Consider the following 7,453-nt stretch of genomic DNA (forward strand, 5'->3'; position numbering starts at 1 on the left):
ATAAAGTGATACCGATATCAATTTATCAATTATCAAATTAAAGAACACAATATTATAATATTATTTATGATTATCAGTGAATAGCTGCGGTGCATGCACAATTAAAGATTGGCAAACTGAAGGCCATCTGGCCATAGTATTAATTAGGCCTAGGCCAATTGTGGACAACAAAATTACAGGGTGTGCGAGTGCCCCCCCCCCCCCAAATGGCGCCCCTGTAATGACGCTACTGATTACAAACAATAAATGTTTATTAATTTTGACACAAATGGCATGTACGTAACTATAAGGTGGTTCAAAGGGTTAAAAACGTACTATTTAGGTACCTACATAACATAACAATTTCCTAGGTTGGTAGATAGTTAGTAGATACCCATTTAAATTATATACCTACCACTTACCACATAACAATTAACAAGTAACGACAAGTGACTGTTATCTGTTATAACGTTATGTGTACCACTGTACATAGGTACCCAATTATGTAAATTATACACAATATATGTTGATCGCTACCGTGCTTAGCCACCGGCTACCTGCAGGATAGCTACCTATTTTAAACATTACTTAACGATTCTTTTTTTTTAAGTCATGTTAATATTTAATATATTATTATGAGCTAAATAGTTAAATAAAATAGGTACCAAGAAATACTATACGTAAGAGTTGCGTGGGGGATTGTCTAACTGTACTCCTTACGTCCTCACCTAAATAAAATATTTGAATTGAGCTCAGGTTAAAAAATAAGATATGTAATGTTATAGAATATAATATATATACTCGGGTTCAAAACCGGTAACTTATGTTCGAATTGAACTATATCCGATCATTCCTAAGAACTTATAAATATTCATTTTAGTTGTCAATTATATATAGGTGTTATATAATATTATGTGTATTGTGTGTGGCGTGTAGTGTTTCAATCAATTTAGTAGGTACTCGATTAAGTATTAACAATTACGTTATTATGTATACGTTACACTTAACTAGCTTAGAAATACACGTAAATACCTACTTGCATATTTGTATCTATAGGTACCTACTATAATTCCAAAGTAACTATGTAGGTATCTACTTACCTAGTATTACAATTTATGAATTTTTAAAATACAAATAATTTTTTAATTAACTACCTACTTACCTATTGTTAATTTATTTGAAAAAAATTGGGTAAGTGGATGTCACTCTGTTGTACAGTAGGACTGAGTAGGTTATAAGTGGGTCACTGTATAATGGATTGTATTAAAATTGAATTCAATGATAATCATAGTATACGAAAAACGATTCTGAGCGGAGACGATTTTTCAATCTGGTTATTATTTATTATAGCCTGTAAGTTGAATTATCTTTATATTCGTCGCAATTTTTTATTCGTTTCTACGGTGATAAACAAAGCGTTAGAAATTAAAATCTTGTTTTTAGCGGTTTTTTGTAATTTGTCGGTGGTTTTTTCCGTGGCATTAAATAACTATTGAGAATATAGAAAAATGACCTCTTTGAAAGTACTATCTTGATCCAATTTTCTAAAATATAAGATATTTATATGTTGAAATTGAAGCATACCTTCTGGTAGAAATTTTGTATGCAGGATAAAAAAATATAAATAAATAAACTATTGTAAAACCACTAGCTTCCTCACTCCGCTCAGAATCTAAAATAAAAAAATATTTTTACTATTATTTTTTAATTGTATGTGAGATACAGGACTGATATATTATGTTAATATAATATATGTTTTACGTAAATCTGGTTACATACCGAGTAATTCGAATGAACGGGTGCACGTTTTTAAATTTCAGCGACGTGGACGCGCTATGATAATGGTACTGCGCTATTCGAACATTCAAGTGCGTGTTTTTAAATCGCGTGCTACTACATTAAACAAATATAATATATATAATAAACGCACCTAACAAGAGTCTCGTCTCTCGTATGAATGCAAATTACATTTTTTTCTGAATGTTCTTTAATATTGCTTTCCAGGCATAAAATTCGTTTCACACATCATAGAATAGGTATTAGAATCAAAAAATTAAACTTTTATTATAGGTACATTTTATTTTTAACTTTTTGATTTTTAGTCCATTTTTAGAAAAATATTTTGATTTGAATGCATTTTTTGCATTAGCTTAAATATTTTTTTTTATAGAACAAAAATAAATAAATATCAGCCACACCGGCTATTATAGTTACATTGTAGTAACACTACCTATACCTACAACCTAAATTACAACAATTTTTTTTTTTTTATAAATAAATTATACAATTTTGTTTGTTTGAGAAAATTAATTATGTCTAACTTTTGTTCGTGATTGGGTTCAAGTGCGGTGTCAAGGTAACCTTGAGTATACTTATAAGTTATAAGTATATTTAATCTATGATTAAGGACAATATTTTCTTTGTGATTGAGATTTGGGTTTATCTATCGATTTAGTGCCTTCTTTAATCTCTTTTAATTTGGTACCTATATTGTTTGTTACAAATGCTCTTTAATTTATTTTTTCGGTTTCATTGATATATATTTTTGAGATATATTAAGACATTTATTATTTAATTAAAAGAGTTTCATTATTTTTAATGGCAATTGAGGTTTGTTCGTCAGCTATTTCATTACCACTTATTATTCCCTAGTGTCCAGGTATCCGCATGATTGTTATATGTTTGCCAAATTTGGGGGCTTTGTTAAAGGTTATTTTGGATTTTATACTAAATTCAGAAAAAGACGACACCAGGCGGTCACGGTCAAAACCGGTTTTGCTACGTAAATCTAGTGTGCTCTTATTCTGAATAGACTGTAGTTGCGATATGAACGGGGTTGAATTGGTTCAAGGGCTTATTAAAGTGCTTAAAGAACCACTATATGTCTGTATGAATGATGTACTTAGAATGTTCCTTACTTACAATCGGTAGATAGGTAATTTGTGTAATATTATTTTATTAGGAAATATATTATGGAAAATTCTACTCATTCTTGATTTTTGATCCATCATAATTTTTGGAAGCCTATTTTAAAGAATTTTTTCAATATATTGGGTGAGGTTTGATGTTTGGAAAGAGTGCTACGGCACTCAGGAGTTTGGTATTGATTTGATATGTGTTGGTCCATGGAGGTTGGGTATTTTTTCTTTGGTTATAATAAGAGTTATATTACTGTAGTTATATTTCATCTTTTTTATAAAGAGACTGTTACTGTTTTTTCATGGATTGTGTTGTTGGATTTGACAGATATTTACATATATATTATTATTATATTTACATATATATTTAAGGTATAATTCCATCATTTTTATTTCAGGTATAATTTCATTGGCTAGATTATAAATAGGTACTATAGAGTATAGGTATACTTGGGCTATTGCGAAAGATCCTCCTATTTCTGATCTCAGTCCACTGTCGTTGACACTATCTAGCCAGTTTAGTAAGGATTTAGTTGCTCTCATATCAATTCTAAATCCAAGCAGGAGTGCCTCAAGCCTCAGGGATGTGACTTATCAGTTATCTCTAGACCTTTACAACATTTACACAGCTGAAATTCCCAACTCCAAAAATACATTGGTATTACATTGGTGGCTACTTATGCTGACGACATTGTAATTCTCTCACCACACTCCGAATCCACAACAGCTTACCAAAAGTCAAAACCTCTAAACGCATTTTAATATTTTAAACTAGTCTTCCAAGTGGAGAATACAAATTAATTTAGATATATTCTTCCACCTTCGTCTTAAGATTTAATCTAAAGACTATATGGAGTATAAATGTATAATAAACCCTTGCTATTTCTTCATCTTCAAATCACAAAGACTTCTTTTATAAGTGCATTTGTATTCATTCCTATTTGACTATATAATATTGAAATTAGTTATATCAGCATATTTCATCGTTTTTATATTTAAATTTAACTCCTACTATAATAGGCGTGTATTATTATTATATTATTTTAAAAAAAACTGTGTTACGCGTATATAATATATTATTATATAGGTATATAGTATAATAATATACCATATACCATATTATGTGTTTGGCAAGTTCCTTATAAAAAAGAATTCGTTTCATTCCTCGTTCTTTTTTTTAAAAAAGGAATTCGTTCCGTTTCTTGTTCCTTAAAAAAAAAAATTCGCTCCTTTGTCGTTCCTTTGGAAAATGAACGAGTTCTTTTTTTAGTTCAAAAAAAAAATAAAAATTCTCATTTAATCATTAATATTTTTTTTTCATATGCATACTTCTTTAGTTTTTAATTCTAATATAATATACAAGTAGGTGCATATTTTATAATTCTATTTTGAGGTTTTCTTCAAAATTAAATTGTTGGCCAACGTATATCGATTGTCTTAACGTCGATACTCAATAACGATCACTAATTAGCAATAAACATTAAACACTTTAAAAATATATATATATTAATTTCAATTATTTACATACTTATCTGTATAAATTATTGGAACTAGAAAGGAACGAACAATTTTGTTATTTTTCCTTGAAAAAAGAAATAGTTCATTTTCTCGTTCTTTTTTTATAAAAAGGATTCGTTCCAGGAATCCCTTTTTTTTGGAACTCGTTCCTTCCAAACACTGATTATGGTATATTCGTATATCGAATATTATAATATCTTTCTTGGTTGTTCCTGAATATTCTAGCCGATCTTACTACACGATTGTGCATACTTGAAATTTTTCTTTGAAAATATTATCTATACATATATGGATATAATATAATAATTATAATAGGTGTTTCATATCGATTTATTATGCCTCATTTATTTAAGACATAAAATTCTCGCTGTAGGTACTTTTCTCCTTGTTTGATATACCCAGATACATAATTATATCATATGGATAAATATTATGATTCTTCATAATATATTCATAACTTCATCTATATCCATCTATATCCGGGTCTAATAATATGAAGTGATCACATTCGATATTTATCATTTATACACTATACGCTCGATTTCAAAACTTACAATTTAATCGAATTTATCAAATTACCAATCTTACGGGTTTTTTTTCAGAATCATTATGAAATTGATCTTCATTATAAGCGCGTGTCAATACACCATAATTATAACACTATTAGTTGCCTATTAGCTTAGGCTATACTGCTACATATAATATAATATTATATGGTTTAAAATTTACATGGCAACTTATTCCCGCGGAGTTCATTTTTAATGGTTTTATAAATACCTATGTAGAAAAAAAGTTTCTTGTACAAATGATTTAAAATAAAAATTATAATTTATTATATACAATAGTAGGTACACAACTAATACATATACTTACAATAATTATAAACAAATTAACTTAAGAATGTCTACATTTTGTATGTGTTTTGTAAATTGTAATTTATTGTTTAAATAAGTTACGATGTTATTTTTGATAGTTTATAAGTAGTGTTTATAGTTATTACTATTTACTCATTAGTCGTTAGTCATTACCTACCTATTATTTTAATAACTACGAAACAATTATAACGAATTCTGTTCCACCATTTATATTCAAACAATTTACAGGTTTCTGGTATTTATTACATTTATTTCTGATCTTATATTATTGTATAACTTTATACAAGTTAAATAAAAATATTTATTTTATTTTATTCAGAGTCTTCTTCAAAAACTCATGATAATTAACTAATAAGTATTATTGACGTAGGCATTCACGTCATATAATACGCGTGCGCGAGAGGGAAAACATTTATCTTTCTGTGTTTGTAGTTATGGCTCCAAAATGTCTGAACATATTAGGTATAGGATGGAAAATTATCTATACAACAGCGTGCTCATATTTTAGATAACATAAATACAATAAAAGTTATTTGCTTCTAAACATTTGTTTTTTTTTTGTTTTTTTTTTCATTTGCTTATAAAAAATGATAGGATACAAGAGCACGCTATTGCATAGATAAAGTTCTCCTTAAGGTGTTGTGAAAATTTGGTAGTTCTACAGCAAATATCGTGCGAGAAAAGTTGTCCCGCGCAAAACAGTTTTTGCTATGTTGTACATTAATTGTAAGACGGAGACCACACATGCGGGTGTGACATCCTCTTAAATTATTAATATCATGTAGGTCTCAAACATACATTAGAAGATATTCTTTAAAAATTGTTGACACAGACGTCATTGAATCCATGATATTTTAATCTGCCAGTTAAGGCTTGTAGCTTGTAGGACTCTGAATCTGAAGTTATAGCACTTTAACTATTATTCATGATGTTAGCGAGTACCTACCTAATACCTACATAATAATAAAGTCTATGGAGATTATTGCAGATAATTAGATAATGTCATTATACCCATACAAAAATACCAAAACATTTCAAAATAGATTTACTTTATGTACAAAATATGACTAAATAAGTGTATTATCTACAAAAAAGTAATCCGATGTCATTCGATTGATTGCAGTTGAAGTACAGTGAGAAATGAATGTCATCTACAAATACCAGCTAATACAAACAATGTTATTTTTCTATGAATAATATAAAATTTACGTCAATATCAATATTAACCAAACCAGTTAGGAGAGCTCACTTGGTGAGCGTGTTAAGTTTTTTGTTTCTAAACGTATTTAATACAATGCAATAAACTATAAATCTAAATACAACTAAAACAGAATTTGGTAACCCTAAAAATTAATATTTTGACTAGTATGAATCTATATTGAATATTTAAATACTTAGGTAGGTATACAAATATAGTATATATAATAAGTAATTTAATTATCTTAATATCAACAATCGTAATTAAATATCTTTTTACAAACAATCGTAATTCGTCACTATGTACAGTAACTACGGAAAATATATTCATATTTTAATATCAACAATCGTAACTATGTACTGTTATAACTAACGGATGGACGAACGGACGGGTATATCGGCGGGTACAAATAGTTTTAAAGAATGTTTAGAAACCTAAAAACATTTAACCGACCCCCATTGATAATGAAATAGTTTTTATTTTGTTATTCACATATTACAAGTAGGTACCTATATACATATTTTGTATCAGTAATTATTATTTAAAGAAAACTTGTAAGAAAATAGAGTGCAGTGTATAAAATTTTTATGATTGACTTATTTGGCTGGCTCGCAATAGTAATATATATACATATATAATATATAAGTACATAAAAAAACCACACATCGTTTTGAAATAAATACATTCTTGGCTTACCTTAGAATCTAAAATTTTTGATGGTAGTATGAAGTGGGTGGGGTGTGGACTGTGGACCCCTTTTGGCCTATGTTTTATTTTGAACTAACAGTCTTGCTGGCAAGGATTATATGCAGTATGCATTGGGCCATACTGGATAGGGTTCGGCCTTTTATCCCAGGACCCAGATAGACAAGAGCGGCCTTACCCTGACCATATGAGCGTAATTAGTTTTGAGCTAGAGCCACCAACTTTTTTTAGACTGAATCGTCACTATATAATATTTTTTA

Source organism: Acyrthosiphon pisum, chromosome A2, assembly GCF_005508785.2.
Source record: "Acyrthosiphon pisum isolate AL4f chromosome A2, pea_aphid_22Mar2018_4r6ur, whole genome shotgun sequence".
In the NCBI taxonomy this organism is placed as follows: Eukaryota; Metazoa; Arthropoda; class Insecta; order Hemiptera; family Aphididae; genus Acyrthosiphon; species Acyrthosiphon pisum.